This window comes from Schistocerca piceifrons, chromosome 5 (genome assembly GCF_021461385.2).
Source record: "Schistocerca piceifrons isolate TAMUIC-IGC-003096 chromosome 5, iqSchPice1.1, whole genome shotgun sequence".
NCBI lineage: Eukaryota > Metazoa > Arthropoda > Insecta > Orthoptera > Acrididae > Schistocerca > Schistocerca piceifrons.
The window spans coordinates 336,067,006-336,092,739 of NC_060142.1; the positions used below are offsets into that span (position 1 = coordinate 336,067,006).

The following is a 25,734-nucleotide window of genomic DNA, read 5'->3' on the forward strand; positions in this document are numbered from 1 at the left end:
CAAATCCAGAAGAAGTAGCCAATGCTTTTAATACATACTTTGCAAATATTAGTGAAAAATTACTATCTGACATAAAATCTTCAAATAAAAATCCTGCTACAACACCATCCAATCAAAATAGAAACTGCAACTCCCTATTTCTTACTCCAACCAACCCTAAGGAAATTATACTATCAATAAGAGAGTTAAAAACAAAATTTTCAACAGGTGTGGATGAGATTCCAGATTATGTCATTAAAAATGTGGGGGACCTCATTGCAATACCATTAGCCCACATTTTCAACAGTTCATTAACAAATGGAGTCTTTCCTTCCTGCTTAAAGACAGTGAAACTAAAATCACTGTTCAAAAAGGGTAAGAAAGAAGACATAGCCAATTATAGACCTATTGCCTTGCTATCTACATTTTCTAAAATACTAGAAAAAATTTTTCATAAGAGGTTGCTAGATTTTCTAGAAAAGTGCAAAATATTATCCATAACCCAACATGGCTTCCGGAAAGGCCGATCAACAGAAACAGCAATATATGAATTTCTGGGTGAAGTACTTGAAAAAATTGATAGTGGACAAAAAGTAACTGGCATATGCCTTGATCTGTCTAAGGCTTTTGACATCATAGACCACACTCTATTGCTGCAGAAGCTTGAAAGAATTGGTATCAGAGGTATGCCTAACAGCTGGCTTAGATCATATCTTACTGACCGCAAGCAAGTAGTAGAAATACATTTTCACAAAGAAAATAAATCAACAAGACATTATTCTGATTATAAAGCAATAAAATATGGAGTACCTCAGGGCTCGGTACTTGGCCCCATCCTATTTTTGATATATATAAATGACCTAACATCAGCCAACCAGTACCATAGCACTATCCAGTTTGCAGATGACACAAGCATATTAGTCAGCGGGAAGACTGCAGAGATACTACAGACAAGAGTGTCTGAGGCATTAACAAATGTTGTAAACTGGTTCAACCAAAACAAACTAATAATAAATAAAAGCAAAACAGTAGCATTAAATTTTCATAATATCAAGAGAAACATTGAAGAGGATATAAGAATTCAGATGTCAGACACGGATATTGCAAGTGTGCCTAATACAAAATTTCTGGGGATCTGGCTACAGGATAATCTTAGATGGGAAACTCACATTGACAACATATTAAAGAAGCTAAGTACCATGTGTTATTTAATGAGAGTGTTAGAAAACTGCTGTCATAAGGACTGTCTAATGACAGTTTACTATTCTAATATACATTCTGTCCTAAAATATGGGATCACTTTTTGGGGTAACTCGCCATCCTGCCTAAAACTATTCAGGATGCAAAAAAGAATAGTGAGAATCATGGCTGGAATAAAAAGGAACAAACCATGTAGACCATTATTTAAAAGGATGGGGATTCTTCCCCTTCCTTGCATTTTCCTATTTGAAAGTGCAATGTTTATAAAGAAATATACAATAACAAATCCTAGTATCCTCCCCAAAAATGAAAATGTTCATCATCATAATACAAGACAGAAAACTGACTTTCATGTACTCCATACAAAAACCAGTTTGTGCCAAAAAGGAACATTACACCATGGAAAAATTATCTACAATAAATTGCCAAGAGAAATTAAAGTAATGACAGATATAAAAAATTTTAAAGCAGCATTAAAAGAATATCTGTTGACACATTGCTTTTATAGTGTGGAAGAGTTCCTCCAAAATCCTCGAGAGTCTAAGTGATGATTATGCAAATACTGTAACCATTAATATTGGCCTATAAACACATTCAGATGTAATTCTCAAGTTTATAATGGGGTTCAAGTATAAGTTGTATAGCGACTTGCCCAGTATATGAAGTAAAATTCTGTGAATGTAATTCTCTAGTGTACATGTCAGTTCATAGTGTAGAAGAGTTCCTCAAAAATCCTTAGAGCTTAAGAGAGGATCATGCAAATACTTTAATCGTTAATATTGGCTTATACATGTATTCAGTTGTAAACTTCAAGTTTCTAATGTGGTTTAATTATAACTTACACATTGACTTGCCCAGTATATGAAGTGCTGTAAAATTTTGTGAACATAATTTTCTAGTTTCTAAAGTGTTTTAATTGTAAGATATACTTTGACCTGTCCAATATCTGATGTGCTGTACTGTACATGTAAGATTTACTGGACCAATAAATACAATACAATACAATACAATACTATCATCACTACTTTGTATGCATGAAACAATAAATGTTTTTGTAAAATGTCATGGAGAGAGCTTTTTGGCATCTGTAATTCACATGAGGCCCTGCACACCGATTTCTTCGGACTTCACAGAAAAGACTGTCTTACAGCTTCCACCCTGTCTGCTGAGGTTCTTGGTCAACCAGACCTCAGAAGGTCAGCAACTGATCATGTGTTCTTGAACTTCTCATACCAGGCTTTAATTCTCTTGACATGAGGTGGATTCCTTCCAAATGTTGTCTGGAAGTGTCTCTGCACTGTGGTTGGTGATCGTGTATCATGGTACCACAGGACACACTGTGCCTTCGCCTGATTGGTTAACATCGCTTCTTGGGCACTGCACCTCATCCACTACTTATGTACTGCGAACCTAAAACAGGAAAAGAAACTTTGATAGTTGTAAACAATTTGACACAAGTTTCATATTTGTATCTTACTTCTAGCCTGAGTTATCAATTTATGTAATCAGGGAAAGACTTTTCGGACACCCTGTATTTCCATCTGGCATAAATTTAGGAAATTTATGATTGACTGATTCACTAAGGGTTGATGTAAAATCATCGCACACATCATTGTGTTGATGGCTCTTAATTGATTCCTCATCACTACTCTTTTTTCTGGTTGTAGGTAGTACTGAGTGAATGTATCATCACTACTGGAAAATAATTATGGAAATATGTTGTTATTGCTACAAGTCATCGATTTAATGTCTTTTGGTCCAACCACAAAAAATGAATAAAATCTTCTCAGTTTTCAAGTTGCGTCAATTCCAATAAAATTCTCAAGTTTTCAGTGGCTAGCTCTGCCATCAATGTCAGGAGTAAAATTACTGACTCCCAGGATTGGTATTATTTCTTCCATATATACCTATGATTACAGCCGCTGGCACCAATAAGAGAGGGCCAAAATGACACATGCACAGAAGGGCAGTTGGACAGCTCATAGCAGCTCTGGCCCTCCGTGAGACCAAATGCATCAGGTGATGCAAGAGGTTGGCATCACATTTGAAACAGCTCCTCCCATCTTCCTACAACTGTTAAATGTATGCCGTTGCTTCCTATTGACATCCAAAGCCTGCTACCACACCCTATTCAGTATGTAACTCTGGTGTCTGTTGAAATTGTTGCTGTATTGTTGCTTTTTGTTCTAATCTCAGCCATCTCTTTGGTAACCGAGTCCCAATATGTTGACACATAAGCCAAAACTCTTATGTTGTCCAACTGTATTTTTTGTCTGTTCTCGAGGCAATGCTCAGCTATGGCCAACTTGTCAAGGTCCCTTTTGCGTAATATGTATCTTGTGCTTGGTACAATCTCCACAACTGTGCAAATTGTCTGGCCTATATAGATGCTGCTGCACTCACAAGGGACGCCATACACACTGGGCACATGAAGTGCTATGTCATCTTCAACAGGGCACAACATATCTTGTGCTGTGGAGGCCAGTTAGAACACTGGTCTCAATCCAGGTCTCTGCTCATTGCCCCAAAGTATGGCAGGAAAGCCACCGGCTTGGCTTCTTGTGCCAATTTACAAGCCATCCTTCTTTGGTGACACCTGAAAGCATTTGCGATTTGCTGTAGTCATTATCCCAGAACACAAGTGCTGAAAATCGGGCAGTAGGTGGTCATCATCAGAAATAACTTTGGCTCTGTGTATTAACATGTTCATAACCACTTTCTTGTGTATAGGGTGGTGACAACTACCAGTGTTCAAATAGCAATCAGTGTGCATTGGTTTCCTGTACACAATATGACCAAGTTGGCCTCCTGCCTTCCGCTCAACTAAAACCTCTAAGAATGGTAGCTTGCCATCCTTCTCCATGTCAGTGGTAAATTTAGTGCTGGGATGGACACCACTCATGTGATCCATGAACTGCTGCCATGTATTTTCACCATGAAGCCATATCAGAAAGGTGACATTGACATTCCTAAGGAAGCAAGACGGGCCACGTAACACCACAGAGTTAAGAACCTGCTCCTCAGAGTACTCCATGAAGAAATTTGTAACCACAGGAGACAGTGGTGAGCCCATTGCTGTGCCATCTGACATTTCATAATATTCGTCACAGTACAAGAAGTATGTTGTCATTATAACATGATGGAACAACTTGACGATTCCAGGTGGAAACTGTTGGGCCAAAAAATCCAGCGAGTCTTGTACTGGCACCCTCATAAAAAGTAACACCACATCCAGACTAACCATTATGTCACATTGACCTATTTTCATTTTCTTGAGCATTGCAATAAATGTCTGCAAGTTTACAACATGGTGTTCACAATGACCCAGCTTTAGCACTAATAATCCTGCGAGATGTTTTGCCAGTCTGTAGGTGGGCGAACTGATTGCACTAACAATGAGCCTAAGAGGAACATGTTCCTTATGTATCTCTTGCACTCCATAAAGCCTGGGAGGTCTGGTGGTATGAGGCATTAATTTCTTCCCCATGACATCTGATAAACCAGATTCCTTTAATAATTTCCCTGTCTTCCTGACTATGACCTGTGTCAGGTTGTAACTAAGCTTCCAGAATGCATCATCTTCTAATAAATTTAGCACCTGCAGGTGGTAGTCTTCAATGTTCAGAACCACGATGGCATTTCCTTTCTCAGCTGGCAAGACAACTGAGTCCTCATTCTTACACAATAAGCATAAGCTGTGTCATTCCTCATGGCTAATATTTGATTTTGGTGGCTTAGTCATTGCCAGAATATGGCTGGCTACTAGTGTGACACCCCTCAGCTGTGTTGTGCAAGAAATCTCGAATGCATTGCTCTATTCCACTGATAATTTCCAAAACTGCCAGACATTGTGGGACTGGTGAAAAATTAAGGCCTTTACTGAGCACTGCCACAGAGCCTTTGTCCAGTTCTTGTATGGATTGATTAACAACTGTTCTGTGGACCTTATCATTGTCCACGTCAGTTCCTTTCAGGAGTTAACTGGTCAAACTTGTTATGTTGCTTAGACATTGTCTTGCACAATCTAGCATGCTGTTATGCTGCAGTGGTTACATCTACCCAGTCCCAATAAAATGGTGACAAAGTTGATGACAAAAATTGATGATGATAAACAGGTTTCTGGTATGAAGATCCAGCTCATATCTTTTCTGCTGTACCTGCTGCCTCACTATGGCATGATTGTCCTCTTCAAGTTTCTATCCACTAAAGTAGTTGAGACGTGATGCTTAACTGTAGCAAAGCAAGTAATTACCTCCTTTCCCCAGCAGCATTGCAAAACTGCTAAAGACCTCAGCAGATGTGATTTCTTTTTGCGCAGTTTTTCCAGCAGTTTCACACTGCGCATTTTGTCCTCATTGTAGAGGAAAGATATTTGTCCAGTCCTGGCAGTCAGTCGTTTTACTCCTGATTACAGTAACAGAAAGCTCAAGAATTTTATTGGAATTGACACGGCTTGAAAACTGAGAAGATTTTATCCAGTCATGCTACTGCGAAAGGCTCTGACGATGCCAAAGAATAAAGATGGGATGTCTTGAGTGTGCAAGGTATTATTCACCTATGAGTGTAATGTAGTACTACGGTGCTCATTTGGCATTCCAGTGTTTGTAAATAAATATCATTTTCTTTAATTAAATGATATTTTTTCTACATCTCTATTTGTCATTTTTATACATCAGTATTAGTCTCTAGTAACCCAGTTTCTACTGTTTTGAGCCATTCAGTTATTGTGTCTTGGGTGGTCTTAACAGAATGTATGTGTCATAACTGACCCTTTATCTTACTGTCTAATAATTCCAACTGTGTGTCTATTTCTTCTACATGTTTGAGCACTAGGTCAAGTGTAGTTTCCAATCTATCCATTCTCCCATTGACCTGTGTCATAGGAGTGTTGATATTTAATTCCATCTGTTGTAATCTGGTCTCCACTTGGTTCAAACTTGAATCTAATTGAATAAAACTGTTATATATCTGTGAAAATTTTTCAATGTATTTAACAAAAGCTCAGATTTTTTGTGATCTCCTATGAGAGCTATGGCTGTTGAGCTCACATCCTAACTATTTAATATATTGACACAAAGCTATTGCTATAACATCCAAATAAACAGGCATAGCCTTGCAATTAAAAGAACTTTACGGGATTGGAAGTTGTCTATTATTCACTCAGTGCTAGTTATGCACCATATTTGCCCAGTACAAAATATTTATCATCATAAAAACAAACAAATACCTTGTTCTTGACCCACTAGATATTTATAGCTGGAAAGGTAGACGCTGATGTACACTCTTAAACAATGTCTCACATTGCTGTTAAGTATTGACGTGGAGGGCTGGAATGTGTTGCACAGTGCCCACTATCTTTACAATATGGTCAAGTTGCTATGTGCTGAAGCGGACAACTTATTTAACCATATTCAGTTATTCTTCATAGCTTTAAACTGGTTTGCTGGAAATGTACTAAAGTATTGCTTGATTCATATTTAGCAATCTATAGATGCAAACCAGTCATAACCGGTGATATTGTCAATGAATAAACTTGTTACTGGTTGATGATATGCATGGTAACACATCGTTGGTTCTTGTTACTACAGTTAAATTATTCTTGAATGATGAAAAATAGAGTTTTGACTGGTAAATACTGATATTTCATTGTACAGCAGAAAAAAACCACTTGCCATAGGGTAGACCAAGGTGCAAGACTTGGCCAGTCTGCCAACTCAGCACCTCCTATTCTAGTCCTGTCACAGGCTTATCATACCCCATCCAAGGCTGACCACCTGTGAAAGTAGCCATGTCCTATACCAACTCTGCTGCAATCACTGCACAGCCTTTTTTGTTACTATGACTACCAACCAGCTTTCCCCCAGGGTGAATGGACACTGCCATACTGTTGTCAAGAACAAGTTGACCATCTGATGGCACAACATGTAGCTAAGCACAACAGGCTCGGTTTCAATGGCTGCTTCACAGCCTGAGTTATCTGGATCCCTCCCTCCACCAGCAGCTTCTCTGAACTATGCAAGTGGGAATTATCCTCACAATACATCCTCCACTCCCGTAATAAATCCTGGCCTCAGTCTCAGGTAACCTACTGACCCACCACCCTCCACCTAATAATTTCCCCATCCTCCATTTTGTCACCCCCTCTCAATTCACATCACCATATTGCCTTCAGCATGTGCTGCTTCCCACTGGCCACTACAGTTGTGCCAGCCAATATACCTACCAACCTTCTCTCACACATTCCTAGGCAGCAAACTGGCTGCATGCCTCTAAGCTGCTAACCACCCACTCCCAGTCCCTCTTCTTGCCCCCACCACAATCGATCCAACTTCCACAGAGAGAGTATTGGTACTGCCAGTCTAGCTGACACCCTGTAGGGGAATAGCTGTGTGCCTGCATGTGTGTGAGTGTATGTATATTTGTATATTTTATTTTACTTTAACTCATCAAAGGATAAAATCTGAAAGATATCAAGTTTTCTTCCTTTGTGTGTGCCAATTGACAGTTCACAGTATAAGTCATTTTAATCTAGCTGCCTCATGACAAACATTCACATCACTCTTAAATACCTCTCTGATTCATTACCTGTTAATTCCTAAGCTTAGTATCCAACAATCTTTCATGAAAAGAACACAAAAAGCACTGTGAGTACTGGGAAACATTGCGATTTTGACAGATGCATGTGATGCAACGTATGGAGGGGAAAGAGGGGCTTTGGTATCAGGATTGGTACAAGCAGGCCAGAAATAAAAACTTTTCCAACACACATCATTGTGGGTTAATTCAAGATTCATGAGCCAGGTATTGTTACATTTAGTTTGAACAGAGCTCTCTTTATTTCATGCAGTCATCCTTTAGACAATACTTAATATTCATCTTTTACCATCTGCCAACTCAACTGCAATAGTTTTTTATAACCTTTTGTTATCAGTCTTGTAGTATCTTGCTATTAGTTCCTAACTGTTTTTCTTTTAATAACTCTGTCTCATTCTTTCCTAGTTTGATTTTGTTTTCTATGTCCATGAAATGTTTGTCTTCTTTATTGTGCAATTCTAAGCTTACTTCATTGATTGTCTCCAAAAATTTATTTTTTCCATGTTGATATTATCAAACATTTATTTATTTAGATTCTCTGTAATTTTATCAGTATATTTAAATATATGAATTTTTAAGTATTTTAATTCATTAGCAATCTTACTTATATATGGTCTCAATAATTTCTTTTCCTCTCAACAGTCTTGAATGTGAATTTCAAGCTGTCCATGTAACATAACTGCAGGTTAAGTATTAGCCCTTACTTAATCTGTTAAGTCTTCAGTACACGTCACATCATTAGGTTGTAGCATTTCAGTATTCCCCTCTACTTCCACTATATTAACCTTCAGTTTCTCTTTTAGATTTCCTATCAGTGCTTCATTATCAACCTTTAATTCTTTTATTGCCTTGTTGTTAGCTTTTATGTTCTCATTATTAACTTTTGTTATCTCTTGTACCATTTCTTTAATCAAATGTACATCTTTTCATTTCATTTTTCTGAGTTAAATATTTTAGCTTCAAGAACTTAATTTTGACCCTTTCTGGGAAAATTACACAGTAATAATTATTACTCAATAATAATTATTACTCAATTCTTCCTCTACTACTCTCATATTTCATTACATTTTCAGAATCGAGTACAAATAAATGTAGCTTTTTCAGACATCACTTTACACAACCAGTACTGTTCACAACTCACTGTTCACAATGTTAACTGAATACACTACCATTTGTATGGCCTCACCTGCTATCTCAATACTGTTCCAGGTGCACTTTCAACTCTGCATTATCAAGCTCTTGTGCTCGCACCCAGAAGCACTTGTGTTGCCATGCACACTGTGAAATGAACTACTGATGATCTTTCCACCACTCTCCCACATCCCACCAGTAATCTCCACTTGTAGAAATTAATCAAATCTGCCTCTAACTCTGTATTATATTCCAGTCCACCCATGGTCACCACAAATTCCATGATATGCCTCACTGTTACATGACCCTTTGCTTGCATACTATCAAAATCATATTCCTTGTCTGTATATGTAGGTCTATACTGTTTGTATGTATAGTTCCTGTTTGATTTCTCATTGTTTCTGGGAATTATTAACATCCAAATATTTTGGCAGTTTACAGGATGATGTAGTATTTTAGTTCTGTATTAATTGTTAGCATGTTGGTATAGTCAGGCATAACTCATGTACTAGATGCTTTTGAGAATTCTGAGATTCAGTAATTCACTTAGGAAAAGTGCAAGAGCTTGAAAGCTAGTGGTAACTGTTTTGTATTATGTGTTTTTGTGTGCCACACACCAATCTACTATAGGTAAGTGGTTGCCTTTCTCTTATTTTAGGTGTTAGATATCTCTCATTCCATTATCACTTAAGATGCATGAACTTCATATTTCAGATGAAATGGTTATCATTTTTCAGCAATATATCTTTCATGTTAATAAGTAGTTACATATTATAGACTTTGCCAATGCAATATTTCTTTGAAACTATACTGCAATATTACTTATAATTTTTTAAACTTTGTTCAGATAAATACCCTTTGGCAAAGTATGTTGATTCAAACAATGAAATTATGTCATTTCACTCCACTGAAAATCATTTATTATTATCTTCTGCCCTATTACACTTCACAATTACAGAGTTTCCTATCTTACTTCAATTCAGTAATATATCGGACAGTCCTTCAATACTGAACTTCCTACTACAGAGGTTGAATTCAAGCAAATTTACATGTCATTTTTGTTGGTTTTGTAAATTCAGTGTTTAAATAATGAGGATTGAGAGCTGCATCAAACCAGTCTTTGGACTGAGGACCACAACAACGAATGATAATGAGTGCAGAGAATGAGAACAAAATAGTGATATCTTCTTGCAGTTGTTGAGCACCTTCTAAAAGTGACACTCTGAGTGGCTTGATGATGGGTCCATTACCAATGAAGTATATGAAGCCATGTTGTTCTGATCCTCACTCATTCAACACGAAACATGAAAAACAAAAATCTTGTAATTATTTGCCAAATCATATTTGGCAAAACTTAACAAATATGTTTTATAATGAAATATTTATCTTACATTGCTCAGGTGCAAAGGCAGTTGTTGTTGTGGTCTTCAGTCCTGAGACTGGTTTGATGCAGCTCTCCATGCTACTCTATCCTGTGCAAGCTTTTTCATATCCCAGTACCTACTGCAACCTAAATCCTTCTGAATCTGCTTAGTGTATTCATCTCTTGGTCTCCCTCTACAATTTTTACCCTCCACGCTGCCCTCCAATACTAAATTGGTGATCCCTTGATGCCTCAGAACATGTCCTACCAACCGATCCCTTCTTCTGGTCAATTTGTGCCACAAACTTCTCTTCTCCCCAATCCTATTCAATACTTCCTCATTAGTTATGTGATCTACCCATCTATTCTTCAGCATTCTTCTGTAGCACCACATTTCGAAAGCTTCTATTCTCTTCTTGTCCAAACTATTTATCGTCCATGTTTCACTTCCATACATGGCTACACTCCATACGAATACTTTCAGAAATGACTTCCTAACACTTAAATCAATACTGGATGTTAACAAATTTCTCTTCTTCAGAAACGCTTTCCTTGCCATTGCCAGCCTACATTTTATATCCTCTTTACTTAGACCATCATCAGTTATTTTGCTCCTCAAATAGCAAAACTCCTTTACTACTTTAAGTGCCTCATTTCCTAATCTAATTCCCTCAGCATCACCCGACTTAATTAGACTACATTCCATTATCCTTGTTTTGCTTTTGTTGATGTTCATCTTATATCCTCCTTTCAAGACACTGTCCATTCCATTCAACTGCTCTTCCAAGTCCTTTGCTGTCTCTGACAGAATTACAATGTCATCGGCGAACCTCAAAGTTTTTATTTCTTCTCCATGAATTTTAATACCTACTCTGAATTTTTCTTTTGTTTCCTTTACTGCTTGCTCAATATACAGATTGAACAACATCGGGGAGAGGCTACAACCCTGTCTTACTCCCTTCCCGACCACTGCTTCCCTTTCATGTCCCTCGACTCTTATAACTGCCATCTGGTTTCTGTACAAATTGTAAATAGCCTTTCGCTCCCTGTATTTTACCCCTGCCACCTTTAGAATTTGAAAGAGAGTATTCCAGTCAACATTGTCAAAAGCTTTCTCTAAGTCTACAAATGCTAGAAACGTAGGTTTGCCTTTCCTTAATCTTTCTTCTAAGATAAGTCGTAAAGTCAGTATTGCCTCACGTGTTCCAATGTTTCTACGGAATCCAAACTGATCTTCCCCGAGGTTGGCTTCTACTAGTTTTTCCATTCATCTGTAAAGAATTCGTGTTAGTATTTTGCAGCTGTGACTTATTATACTGATAGTTCGCTAATTTTCACATCTGTCAACACCTGCTTTCTTTGGGATTGGAATTATTATATTCTTCTTGAAGTCTGAGGGTATTTCGCCTGTTTCATACATCTTGCTCACCAGATAGTAGAGTTTTGTCACGACTGGCTCTCCCAAGGCCGTCAGTAGTTCCAATGGAATGTTGTCTACTCCGGGGGCCTTGCTTCGACTCAGGTCTTTCAGTGCTCTGTCAAACTCTTCACGCAGTATCATATCTCCCATTTCATCTTCATCTACATCCTCTTCCATTTCCATAATATTGTTCTCAAAGACAGTATGTGACCAAAATTCTGTCACATTACAAATGATGTACTGTCTGAAAAAACCAGCACAAATATTCAGTCATGTTTCATGTTTCATGAGACCCCAAGGTCGGCGGCCCACTGGGTCCCCCCAGGGTCCCCAAGGTCACCATGGTTGTGACGCTGTCCCGCTGAGATAATAGTCCGGTTAGGACATTATCTGGGCAAGCATCCATGCCAACAAAAGTTGGTACGTGTATTCTTGATTACATTTAAAAGTGGTATGAAGTCTGGCAACTTGTTTTAAATGTTCATAAATGTAAAACTGTGCACTTTCTAACAGTCCCATCCCCACAGAATGAGGAATTCTTGAAATGATGTAATTTAAACAATTACATTTGAAAAATGGAACGGCCTACTTGTAAAGCAGACAACACACATAAAAACACATTCAAGCAAGCACAGCTCACAGATGCATGACCACTGTCTCAGGTCACCAAGGCTCACTTGTTGAGCAGCCGTTTTGTTTTGTCTGTCTCCAACTCAGCACATCCTCTACATGGTGAGTAGCAATCTATCCTTTTCATAATATTGTCATTATTCCATTCTAGAGCTTCCATAGTTGAGTTATACATCCATATAAATTTATTGCATGAACACATAAAAGGGTACTTTCAGTGTGGATATCTGAATTACACTGAAGCAAACTAACAGATGATCTATGAGATTTGATCCACACATTTTCTTAGGGATTCTGAATGCTTAATACTCTGAGGGGCCCTTCAGCAGTCTCTGTGGTGTTGGAAGCTTCATGAGGAACTTGTTGTGATGTGACAAAGTTTGCCACAAAGTCCAATCACAACATACTGACCAAGAAGAACCTCAAATGAATAACAGTGCAACACTAAAAAATATTTATACTGACATACAATATCACATGCAAAAATGCCAACCTGTGAGTTATTTTAAACACACCCTACATAGATAAACAACACATTTAGTTATGTATACATGACTGTGAGTGTACAAAAAATTTTGTACTTCTAACTCTGGAGGCAAAAATTCTGTTGCCTCACACTTTCTCAGCAAATGATTATTCAAATGAGTACTCAAATGGTTATTCAAATCTTTTGTTCACATTGCATTGGAGTCACCAGTGTTTGAAATAATACTCCAGAATAGCCAAGTCTTTTGTCAGCATCTCTTCTGTCTTCTCTAGTTTTCTTAGGTTCTATGGCCAGAGCCACGCCATAGGCTTAGCAGAATTTTCTGGATGAAGTATCAGGAAAGTCAGAGAGGTACAAATCAAATCTACATCTACATCTACATCCATACTCCACAAGCCACCTGATGGTGTGTGGCGGAGGGTACCTTGAGTACCTCTATCGGTTCTCCCTTCTATTCCAGTCTCATATTGTTCATGGAAAGAAGGATAGTTGGTATGCCTCTGTGTGGGCTCTAATCTCTCTGATTTTATCCTCATGGTCTCTTCGCGAGATATACGTAGGAGGGAGCAATATACTGCTTGACTCTTCGGTGAAGGTATGTTCTCAAAACTTCAACAAAAGCCCGTACCAAGCTACTGAGCGTCTCCCCTGCAGAGTCTTCCACTGGAGTTTATCTATCATCTCCGTAACGCTTTCGCAATTACTAAATGGTCCTGTAATGAAGCACGCTGCTCTCCATTGGATCTTCTCTATCTCTTCTATCAACCCTATCTGGTATGGATCCCACACTGCTGAGCAGTAGTCAAGCAACAGGCGAACAAGAGTACTGTAACCTATTTCCTTTGTTTTTGTATTGCATTTCCTTAGGATTCTTCCAATGAATCTCAGTCTGGCATCTGCTTTACCGACGATCAACTTTATATGATCATTCCATTTTAAATCACTCCTAATGCATACTCACAGATAATTTATGGCATTAACTGCTTCCAGTTGCTGACCTGAAATATTGTAGCTAAATGATAAGGGATCTTTCTTTCTATGTATTCGCAGCACATTACACTTGTCTACATTGAGATTCAATTGCCATTCCTTGCACCATGCATCAATTCGCTGCAGATCCTCCTACATTTCAGTTCAATTTTCTATTGTTACAACCTCTCGATATACCACAGCATCATCCGCAAAAAGCCTCAGTGAACTTCCAATGTCATCCACAAGGTCATTTATGTATATTGTGAACAGCAATGGTCCTACGACACTCCCCTGCGGCACACCTGAAATCACTCTTACTTCGGAAGACTTCTCTCCATTGAGAATGACACACTGCGTTCTGTTATCTAGGAACTCTTCAATCCAATCATACAATTGGTCTGATAGTCAATATGCTCTTACTTTGTTCATTAAACGACTGTGGGGAACTGTATCAAACACCTTGCAGAAGTCAAGAAAAACGGCATCTACCTGTGAACCCATGTCTATGGCCCTCTGAGTCTCGTGGACGAATAGCGCGAGCTGGGTCTCACCCTACCGTCTTTTTCAAAACTCATGCTGATTCCTACAGAGTAGATTTCTAATCTCCAGAAAAGTCATTATACTCAAAGATAATACATGTTCCAAAATTCTACAACTGATCGACGTTCGAGATATAGGTCTATAGTTCTGCACATCTGTTCGATGTCCCTTCTTGAAAACGGGGATGATCTGTGCCCCTTTCCAATCCTTTGGAACGCTATGCTCTTCTAGAAACCTATGGTACACTGCTGCAAGAAGGGGGGCAAGTTCCTTCACGTACTCTGTGTAAAATCGAACTGGTATCCCATCAGGTCCAGCGGCCTTTCCTCTTTTGAGTGATTTTAATTCTCTCCATTGAAAATAACACACTGCGTTCTGTTATCTAGGAACTCTTCAATCCAATCATACAATTGGTCTGATAGTCCATATGCTCTTACTTTGTTCATTAAACGACTCTGGGGACCTGTATCAAATGCCTTGCAGAAGTCAAGAAACACAGCATGTACCTGGGAACCCGTGTCTATGGCCCTCCGAGTATCGTGGATGGATAGCGCGAGCTGGGTTTCACATGACCATCTTTTTCAAAACCCATGCTGATTCCTACAGAGTAGATTTCTAGCCTCCAGAAAAGTCATTATTCTGGAACATAATACGTGTTCCAAAATTCTACAACTGATCTAAATTAGAGGTATAGGACTATAGTTCTGCACACCTGTTCGATGTCCCTTCTTGAAAACGGGGATGACCTTTGCCCTTTCCCAATCTATTGGAATGCTACGCTCTTCTAGAGACCTACTGTACACCGCTGCAAGAAGGGGGGGCAAGTTCCTTCGCGTACTCTGTGTAAAATCAAACTGGTATCCCATCAGGTCCAGCGGCCTTTCCTCTTTTGAGTGATTTTAATTGTTTCTCTATCCCTCTGTCATCTATTTCGATATCTACCATTTTGTCATCTGTGCGACAATCTAGAGAAGGAGCTACAGTGCAGTCTTCCTCTGTGAAACAGCTTTGGAAAAAAACATTTAGTATTTTGGCCTTTAGTCTGTCATCCTGTGTTTCAGTACCAGTACCAAAGCATCTGGACATTTTGTTTTGATCCACCTACCGCTTTGACATAAGACCAAAATTTCTTAGGATTTTCTGCCAAGTCAGTACATAGAACTTTACTTTCGAATTCATTGAACACCTCTCGCATAGCCCTCCTCACACTACATTTCGCTTCACGTAATTTTTGTTTGTCTGCAAGGCTTTGGCTATGTTTATGTTTGCTGTGAAGTTCCCTTTGCTTCCGCAGCAGTTTTCTAACTCGGTTGTTGTACCACGGTGGCTCTTTTCCATCTATTACGATCTTGCTTGGCACATACTCATCTAACGCATATTGTACGATGGTTTTGAACTTTGTCCACTGATCCTCAACACTATCTGTACTTGAGACAAAACTTTTGTGTTGAACCATCAGGTACTTTGAAACCTGCTTTTTGTCACTTTTGCTAAACAGAAAAATCTTCTTGCCTTTTTTAACATTTCTATTACAGTAACCGCTTTATGATCGCTGATTCCCAGTTCTGCGTTAACTGTTTCAAATAGTTTGGGTCTGTTTGTCACCAGAAGGTCTAATATGTTATCGCCACAAGTTGGTTCTCTGTTTAACTGCTCAAGGTAGTTTTCAGATAAAGCACTTAAAAAAGTTTCACTGGATTCTTTGTCCCTGTGACCCGTTATGAACGTTTGAGTCTCCCAGTCTATATCCGGCAAATTAAAATCTCCACCCAGAACTATAACATGGTGGGGAAATCTACTCGAAATATTTTCCAAATTATCCTTCAGGTGCTCAGCCACAACAGCTGCTGAGCCAGGGGGCCTATAGATACACCCAATTACCATGTCTGAGCCTGCTTTAACTGTGACCTTAACCCAAATTATTTCACATTTCGGATCTCTGTTGATTTCCTTCGATACTATTGCACTTCTTATCGCTATAAACATGCCTCCCCCTTCACTGTCCAGCCTGTCTCTGCGGTATACATTCCAGTCTGAGTTTAGGATTTCATTACTGTTTACATCTGGTTTCAGCCAACTTTCTGTCCCTAGTACTATGTGGATATTGTGACTGTTTATTAATGAGAGCAGTTCTGGGGCCTTTCTATATACGCTCCTGCAGTTTACTATTATCACATTAATATTGTTATTCCCTGTTGCATTTTGCCTACTCCTACCTTGCCGTGTCTCAGGAGGCGTCTTGTCGGGCCTAGGGAGGGAATTCTCTAACCTAAAAAACCCACATGTGCACTCCACACGTACTCCGCTACCCTTGTAGCCGCTTCCTGCGTGTAGTGCACGCCTGACCTATTCAGGGGGACCCTACATTTCTCAACCTGATAGTGGAGGTTGAGAAATTTGCACCCCAGATCTCCGCAGAATCGTCTGAGCCTCTGGTTTAAGCCTTCTACTCGGCTCCAAACCAGAGGACCGCGATCGGTTCTGGGAACGATACTACAAATAATTAGCTCAGATTCCACCCCATGAGCGAGGCTTTCTGCCTTCACCAACTCTGCCAACCGCCTGTACGAACTGAGGATGACTTCAGAACCCAGAAGGCAGGAGTCATTGGTGCCAACATGAGCAAAAATTTGCAGTCGGGTGCACCCAGTGCTCTCTATCGCCGTCGGCAGGGCCTCCTCCACATCTCGGATGAGACCTCCTGGCAAGCAGACAGAGTGAACACTGGCCTTCTTCCCCGACCTTTCCGCTATGGTACTAATGGTGAGAGGTGATTGTTGGGACAATCTGTTGTTGAACCTCCTCTCCTTCCTTATCTTGTTTCCAATGATTACCTGGAATCTCTAATCACTTATTATGCTATTAACAGGTTGCACTATTGTTCTGCAAGGTATAATTTGAAGTGTCAAAAGAAGCAGTGTGATCAACAAATGTTTTGAATGATCTTATCTTAGCTTCATTTAGAACTCAGCCTCTGTGAAGAATGTAAGAGACAACATTTAGCCACAGCAGCTGCAACCTTGCCTGAAGTCTGACTAATCAATTGGAATATGTTCTAGGATATCACGATTCATTTGGTTATGGAGCATCCTTTCAAAGAGTTTGTAGGAGAAGTTAAGAAGTGCTATGAAGTGATAATTTTCTATCTTCTTGCTGGGTTGACCAGGTATCAAAGTAGAAATTATTTTTGCTTTCTTGATATTTGATGGTAAGTGACCAGTCTATAGGATGACAGTAAAGAAGTGCACCAAATACTTCTTAGCATATCCACCTGTAACATTCAGGATGGATGCCATCAAATCCAGGACCCCTAAAATGCTTGAAGTCCTTCATTGCCATGTCAGTATGTGAAACTATGAAGGGATTTCCATATTCTAATGATGTAGATCCAGACATTTTCAGATCACGAAGCTGACATCTAATAAAGCTGGTATGTTTGTAGCTGGATAGTATTCTTGATGTAGTAACGACTTGGGAAGAAATATGGTTTGGTGCCACTATAGAAATATTTCCTCATACTGTTCCACTTCCTCTGAATCTTTTCAGAAGACTGCATGCTGTCCTGCTCAAGTGGGTCAAGCCCATATTTTTACCTGTTTCTGTCCATTTTTGCATCATATTCCAGTTCTTCCAGGACTTATTTTTCATTTTTTTGTTTCAAATGAATCTGCTCTAATCATTTCACAGCCACTGTTTCCTAGTTAATAGGCTTTTACTTAGCACTTAAACCACATTAGGGGCTATTGCATTCTTTTCGATATGTGATTTTACCTTTTCAAAATCTGGGCCAACATTATACCAAAGTAGTGGTATGTGGTCCCAGAAACTTTTTTCTAAGTAATGAGGAAATAAATTGTATTAGACTAAGGAATTAGGGTGACATAGCAATAAAACATGGCAATACTAATGAGAACACACTAAATTGAACAGATTCAAACAAAGACAGACAATGTCTGTTGTGTATACAACAGACATGACGCTTACAAATTAATAAAATGAATTAAAATACTTAAACAAAAGAATAGGAATCCTCTAGCCTCTATATTACATAAAATTGTCTAACTATGGTGCTCAAAAGTATCCCCTCTCGAAAAGTAATTTCGATGGAGATATTTTTCTTACAACAGATGTTCTGACATATGTCATGACATCTTTCGTGTGACACCATTTTCAGTATTTTTTACATTTCTCTACACTCTCTGCTGTAGTGTCTTCAACTGAATTCACCCCTATGATTACACCAGGTAAGCTGGATAGTATAGTAGCAGGGGTTGTGTGGCGTGGACTGGGCGGTTTTTTAGGTTAGATGGCCTCGGGCAAATACAGAAAGGACAACAGCCTCAAAAGGTGCGGGGCAAAGTCAGGACATGCGGGGACCAAGCAGCAATTGGTATTGTAATTGTAAACTGTTGAAGCTGCATTGGTAAAGTACCGGAACTTCATGCCCTGATAGAAAGCACTGAAGCTGAAATCGTTATAGGTACAGAAAGCTGGCTGAAGCCAGAGATAAGTTCTGCCAAAATTTTTACAAAGGCACAGATGGTGTTTAGAAAGGATAGATTGCATGCAACCGGTGGTGGCGTGTTTCTTGCTGTTAGTAGTAGTTTATCCTGTAGTGAAGTAGAAGTGAATAGTGGCAGAACAACTGAGAGAAAATTTGGAATACATTTCACATAAATTTTCTCAGCATGTTATAGTCTTAGGTGGAGATTTCAATTTACCAGATATAGACTGGGCCACTCAGATGTTTAGGATGGGTGGTAGGGACAAAGCATCGAGTGACATTATACTGAGTGCACTATTCGAAAATTACCTCGAGCAGTTAAACAGAGAACCGACTCATGGAGATAACATCTTGGACCTACTGATAACAAACAGACCCGAACTTTTTGAACCTGTAAGTGCAGAACAGGGAATCAGTGATCATAAGGCCATTGCAGCATCCCTGAATATGGAAGTTAATAGGAATATAAAAAAAGGGAGGAAGGTTTATCTGTTTAGCAAGATTAATAGAAGGCAGATTTCAGACTACCTAACAGATCAAAACGAAAATTTCTGTTCCGACACTGACAATGTTGAGTGTTATGGAAAAAGTTCAAGGCAATCGTAAAATGCGTTTCAGACCGGTATGTGCCGAGTAACACTGTGAGGGATGGGAAAAACCTACCGTGGTTCAACAACAAAGTTAGGAAACTACTACGAAAGCAAAGAGAGCTTCATTCCAAGTTTAAATGCAGCCAAAACCTCTCAGACAAACAGAAGCTAAACAATGTCAAAGTTAGCGTAACGAGGGCTATGCATGAAACGTTCAGTGAATTCGAAAGTAAAATTTTATGTACCGACTTGACAGAAAATCCTAGGAAGTTCTGGTCTTACGTTAAATCAGTAAGTGGCTCGAAACAGCATATCCAGACACTCCGGGATGATGATGGTATTGAAACAGAGGATGATACGCGTAAAGCTGAAATACCAAACACCTTTTTCCAAAGCTGTTTCACAGAGGAAGACTGCACGGCAGTTCCTTCTCAAAATCCTCGCACAAACGAAAAAATGGCTGACATCGAAATAAGTGTCCAAGGAATAGAAAAGCAACTGGAATCACTCAACAGAGGAAAGTCCACTGGACCTGGCGGGATACCAATTCGATTCTACACAGAGTACACAATAGAACTTGCCCCCCTTCTAACAGCCGTGTACCGCAAGTCTCTAGAGGAACGGAAGGTTCCAAATGATTGGAAAAGAGCACAGGTAGTCCCAGTCTTCAAGAAGGGTCGTCGAGCAGATGTGGAAAACTATAGACCTATATCTCTGACGTCGATCGGTTGTAGAATTTTAGAACATGTTTTTTGCTCCCGTATCATGTCGTTTTTGGAAACCCAGAATATACTCTGCAGGAATCAACATGGATTCCAGAAACAGCGATCGTGTGAGACTAAACTCGCTTTATTTGTTCATGAGACCCAGAAAATATTAGATACAGGCTCCCAGGTAGATGCTATTTTCCTTGACTTCCGGAAGGCATTCGATACAGCAGTTCCGCACTGTCACCTGATAAACAAAGTAAGAGCCTACAGAATATCAGACCAGCTGTGTGGGTGGATTGAAGAGTTTTTAGTAAACAGAACACAGCATGTTGTTATCAATGGAGAGACGTCTACAGACGTTAAGGTAACCTCTGGCGTGCCACAGGGGAATGTTATGGGACCATTGCTTTTCACAATATATATAAATGACCTAGTAGATAGTGTCGGAAGTTCCATGCAGCTTTTCGCGGATGATGCTGTAGTATACAGAGAAGTTGCAGCATTAGAAAATTGTAGCAAAATGCAGGAAGATCTGCAGCGGATAAGCACTTGGTGCAGGGAGTGGCAACTGACCCTTAACATAGGTAAATGTAATGTATTGCGAATACATAGAAAGAAGGATCCTTTATTGTATGATTATATGATAGCAGAACAAACACTGGTAGCAGTTACTTCTGTAAAATATCTGGGAGTATGCGTGTGGAACGATTTGAAGTGGAATAATCACATAAAATTAATTGTTGGTAAGGTGGGTAACAGGTTGAGATTAATTGGGAGAGTCCTTAGAAAATGTAGTCCATCAACAAAGGAGGTGGCTTAAAAAACACTCGTTCGACCTATACTTGAGTATTGCTCATCGGTGTGGGATCCGTACCAGATCAGGTTGACGGAGGAGATAGAGAAGATCCAAAGAAGGGTGGCGCATTTCGTCACAGGGTTATTTGGTAACCTTGATAGCATTACGAAGATGTTTAGCAAACTCAAGTGGCAGACTCTGCAAGAGAGGTGCTCTGTATCGCGGTGTAGCTTGCTCGCCAGGTTTCGAGAGGGTGCGTTTCTGGATGAGGTATCGAATATATTGCTTCCCCCTACTTATACCTCCTGAGGAGATCACAAATGTAAAATTAGAGAGATTCAAGCGTGCACGGAGGCTTTCAGACAGTCGTTCTTCCCGCGAACCATACGTGACTGGAATAGAAAAGGGAGGTAATGGCAGTGGCACATAAAGTGCCCTCCGCCACACACCGTTGGGTGGCTTGCGGAGTATAAATGTAGATGTAGATGTACTCATGTTTTTTGTATATAACAGTCACAAAATTGCCCACATTCAGATTGGCAAATAGATCTTGCTTCTGAAATAGTCCCACAGCTGTAAGTTCTTCTGAGCTCTTCCTCAGAGAACCCCAACTCTGATGATGAATCTTGAACACTAACATTATCAGTGTTAGTTCCTGTGTTTTCATAAGTCTCTTTTATTTTCCTGGGTCCTCCCCTCTTTTTGGGGACAGAACTAGAAAAAGTAGGTATAGACTTGGTGCAGACCATCCCACAACTTAACAACTTCCAGATTAATAATAAAATGTGAAGAATTACTTGACCTTATTTTCAGAGTATAAAAGGAAATGCTTATTGTAGTTCATTGTGAACTGACAAAATTTTTCTCACTTGTATGCATGAACCTACAACACAAAGTAGGAAGATAACAAAATTCGTGCTTCTTCCTTGCTGTTCAAAATATTATCATTGGACTTTGGTGGCTCCTTTTTGCAGCATTTCAAATATCTGAGAAGCTTGCTAGTGCTGCCATCTATCATTTAGGATAGGTACTATTTGCATGCACCTGCACATGCATCTGCACATACTGAATATCAATGTTTTTCCTGCTTGTTGCCTCCTAATGGCCAATGTATCCCCAGTTGATGGTGGTTCAGTCGCTATATCATGGTCTCCACTTTGCTGAAAGCTCCAATATACTGTATTATGAACAGTGGTTTATTGGCCTCATAATGTACATAATCTACATAATTTGATTCACATACAAAAGACATGTCAACATAGAACAACTGATGTTAACAAATTGATTATAATTATTGTAATAATACAGTTTTGTTATGTATACATACAGTAAAGCCTAACACTTAATTACCCCTCATTCAAATTATCATTTCATCCTCTATGGATTCTTCTACTGAATAGTAGCATTTTTCCCACAGAATCTGCTGTAGCCATGTTTTTAGCACCTCTGCCTTCATATTAAATATGTTTTTGCACATTAACTTGTTATATATTGTCATCCCCATATACTGTAGAGTCCATGCACATAATTTCAATTGATGCATGGGTAGCCTAAAATTATTTTCATTTCCCACGATATATGTGTGGTGAAAATGATTCTCCTCAAATACAGGGTGGGGCACGAAATGTGTTACCATTTTGTTTTTGAATATAAACTTTATTGTCAATACAATCTGAAAGAAACATATACTACAATGAAGAGCCGTCCATGGAGATTTGTTCTAACTCAGCACGTGCTCAATATGTCCACCATTTCGTTTCCTAACTTCCTTAAAATGAACGCTGAAGTTAGTGATTACCCTACGGCACGTGTCTTCCGTAATTTAACTGCAAGCTTGAAGAATAAGTCTTCTGAGCTCCATTAAATCATGTGGCTATTTCAGGAAAATTGTTTCCTTTAGGTACCCCAAAGAAAAAAAGTCACATGGATTGAGGTCTGGACTATTGGGGGGCCAATTTTGTCCATCATTGAAGCGACCTGGGAACCTGAGTGAAATGATCCACATGTTGAAATGCTCGTGTAAAAACTCCAACACAGTGTTTGCAGTATGTGGCCTTGCTCCATCATGCATGAACCACTGCATGTTGAAGGGCAAGGCAGTAGCAAGAAGCTGTGGAATGAAGCTATTGTGAAGGATGCTCAAATAACGCTCACTGTTCACAGTTTCTTCAAAGAAAAAGGGTCCAGTAAGTCCGTGACTGGAAATTGCTACCCACACTGTAATCCTCAGAGCATAATGTTGTCGTTCATGATGCACTTGTGGGTTTTCAGTGGCCCAAAAGCATACATTTTGTTTGTTAACCACACTGTCTGAATGAAAATGTGCCTCGTCTGAAAACCAAACATTGTTGAGAGTTTCTTCCCTATCCTCTGCCCACTGAGCAAACAGTAGTCTCTGTTGCTTGTGTTCTTCAGTGAGCTTCTGTGCACAGGTCATCTTGTATGGGTATATATGGGGGTCACTTTTAAGAATGCATTGAATGGAGCATCTGGATATTCCCAGTTGCACTGCTGCCTTTCTACATGATTTCCTGGGACTTCTCTGTACACCAACTTGTATCACTTCAATATTCTCCAGCCAACAAACAGGCTTAGGCCGAGGTCGCTTCTCTTCCAATATTGTTCCTTCCTGTAAAAATTTATTGTACAACCTGTAGATGGTCTTCTTGCAAGGGACCCATCGTGTGTTAAACTGTTGTCAAAAATGCCTCTGAGTCACAACAATGCTTTTCGTTTCATGAAAAAGTAACACAATTGCCAATCGTTGCTGTGTCGTCAGTCATCCATTGTCAGCCATTGCTGCTTACTAGTCTCCTAGCGGCAGTATCATGAATTACGTGTCATTTCATAACTCATTTGTTTTTCCAAGCTCTGCTGTAGCGATCCCAACGGGATATCTAATGTGCGTTGTAAATTTTGAAAGAAACAATTGGTTAAACATTTCGTGCGCCACCCTGTAATTTTTGTCTGCTGTGAAAGAAGATTCTAATTTTGTAAATCTGTATGGGGGCACAATTAGGATTCACAGTTTCTGAAACAATGGGCCATAAGACTCTGTTTGCTGTGCAGTACACAATTATCTGATAATTTTCTTCTGCAGTTTCAGTATTTGAGATACACTATGTGACTTCCCCAGAAAACCATACCATATATAATGACAGATTCAAAATAACTTATCAGATGGAATTTTCTAGTATTTGTATTGCAAATACAAAAATGCTTAATTTATTTGATGGGAACTCAATATGTGTATTCCGGCTTAAGTTCTTGTCCACATTTAGTCCTAGGAATTAGATCATTCAACTTCTTCCATAAGCTGATTGTTACATTGTAGTTTAAGTTCCACACATTTCAGTGTTTGGTTTTTGGAATATATCATTTGGATCTTCAAACAATGGAAAATCCAGGATGGAATGCAACAATATTAGAGAAGGAGAGTTGCTACTCACCATATAGCGGAGATGCTGAGTTGGGATAGGCACAACAAAAAGATTCACACAATTATAGCTTTCAGCCATTAAGGCCTTTGTCAGCAATAGACACACAAACACACAGGCACACACACACACACACACACACACACACACACACACACACACACACATATGCAAATGCAACTTGCACACACGTCTGCAGTCTCAGATAACTGTAACCACAGTCTAATTTGTAGATAAGCAAGGCATGGTTCAAGGAGTCAAATGTTTTTGTAAAATCACAAAAGATACTTACAGCTTTACTCCTTTTGTGCAATGATTTGCATATCTTTTCAATACAGATTCATTTTCATCATTCCATCCTGGAATTTTTTTATATCCTCTTGGCTTATGCTTTTTAGCTGTTGCTGTTAGTGCACCAATGAAGCAATAGTAGTTGTTATGTGAGGGAAGGATCCAACAGATACACTTGTCAAGTTCCACAAATAACTTTACTCAATCAGAGTTCTGAAAGTTCTATTGAGTGTGTGGAGTCGTTGAGATGACAGACAGTGTGATTCCAATTGTATTATTTCTGTTCAGTGCTGGCTGTGAGGAAAGGCATCTATCACTTCTCTTGTGGCATTTATGGGAAAGCCACTTTCATTGCAGCTGACAAAACGTAAGTCGGAGTTTGTATCAATGCTCCAACCAGCTGGCCTGAAAATACCTTCATCTTTGTATCAAAAACTAGATGAAGTTTCTTCTCTTCACCCCATTCTGTAATCACATATCCATTTCTGTCTCTGACGGAATACTTCAGAAATTCGTGGTGACTCTGAAGGCACCTACATATATTGCATGACTTTCTACAGTCTGAACGAAAAGTCACAGCCATAGTGTCTCAGGTGGCTTGCAGATATTTCTAAGTGTTCCCACGCAATTTTATGACAACAGTATGTACGTCAGACTCCACATTTTCAGAAATCAACAATACCTCATTTATGTTGCTCCGGGTGTATATAGAAACTCATACACTTCATGGTACATTATTCCAAATGCAGTGAACCAAGAATTTGACCTCTGTTTTGGAATTGTTCTTCATCAGAAGCATGCATTTCCTTACAATGACAACATCAGTGTCATTGTCCAGCAAGAATTTTGACAAGTACTCCCACTTTGGCTTGATAATGCTTTTGGTGTTCAGTTGGAGTAGTCAGATTCTTGGTCCAATGTTTCTCATTAATAAGCTCTGAGAAGAACTGTTTCTGCTATTTGGTTGATGTGCCATTGTATTACTGTTGTTTCTTAGCTCTACCTAGGAAGCAAGTGTAGTTTAAAATATGTGATGAACAAGAACAACTTTAGCACCCTATCAGTCCAGATATTTCCATTTTATAAAAGA

At 39.2% G+C, this 25,734-nt stretch overlaps 1 protein-coding gene across 5 annotated transcripts in view; it reads left to right on the forward strand.

Moving 5' to 3' along the window:
* The window catches only part of LOC124798095 (proton-coupled folate transporter-like), a 263,038-nt gene that overhangs the window by 159,499 nt on the left and 77,805 nt on the right, over positions 1 to 25,734 (forward strand). The window lies entirely within an intron of this gene.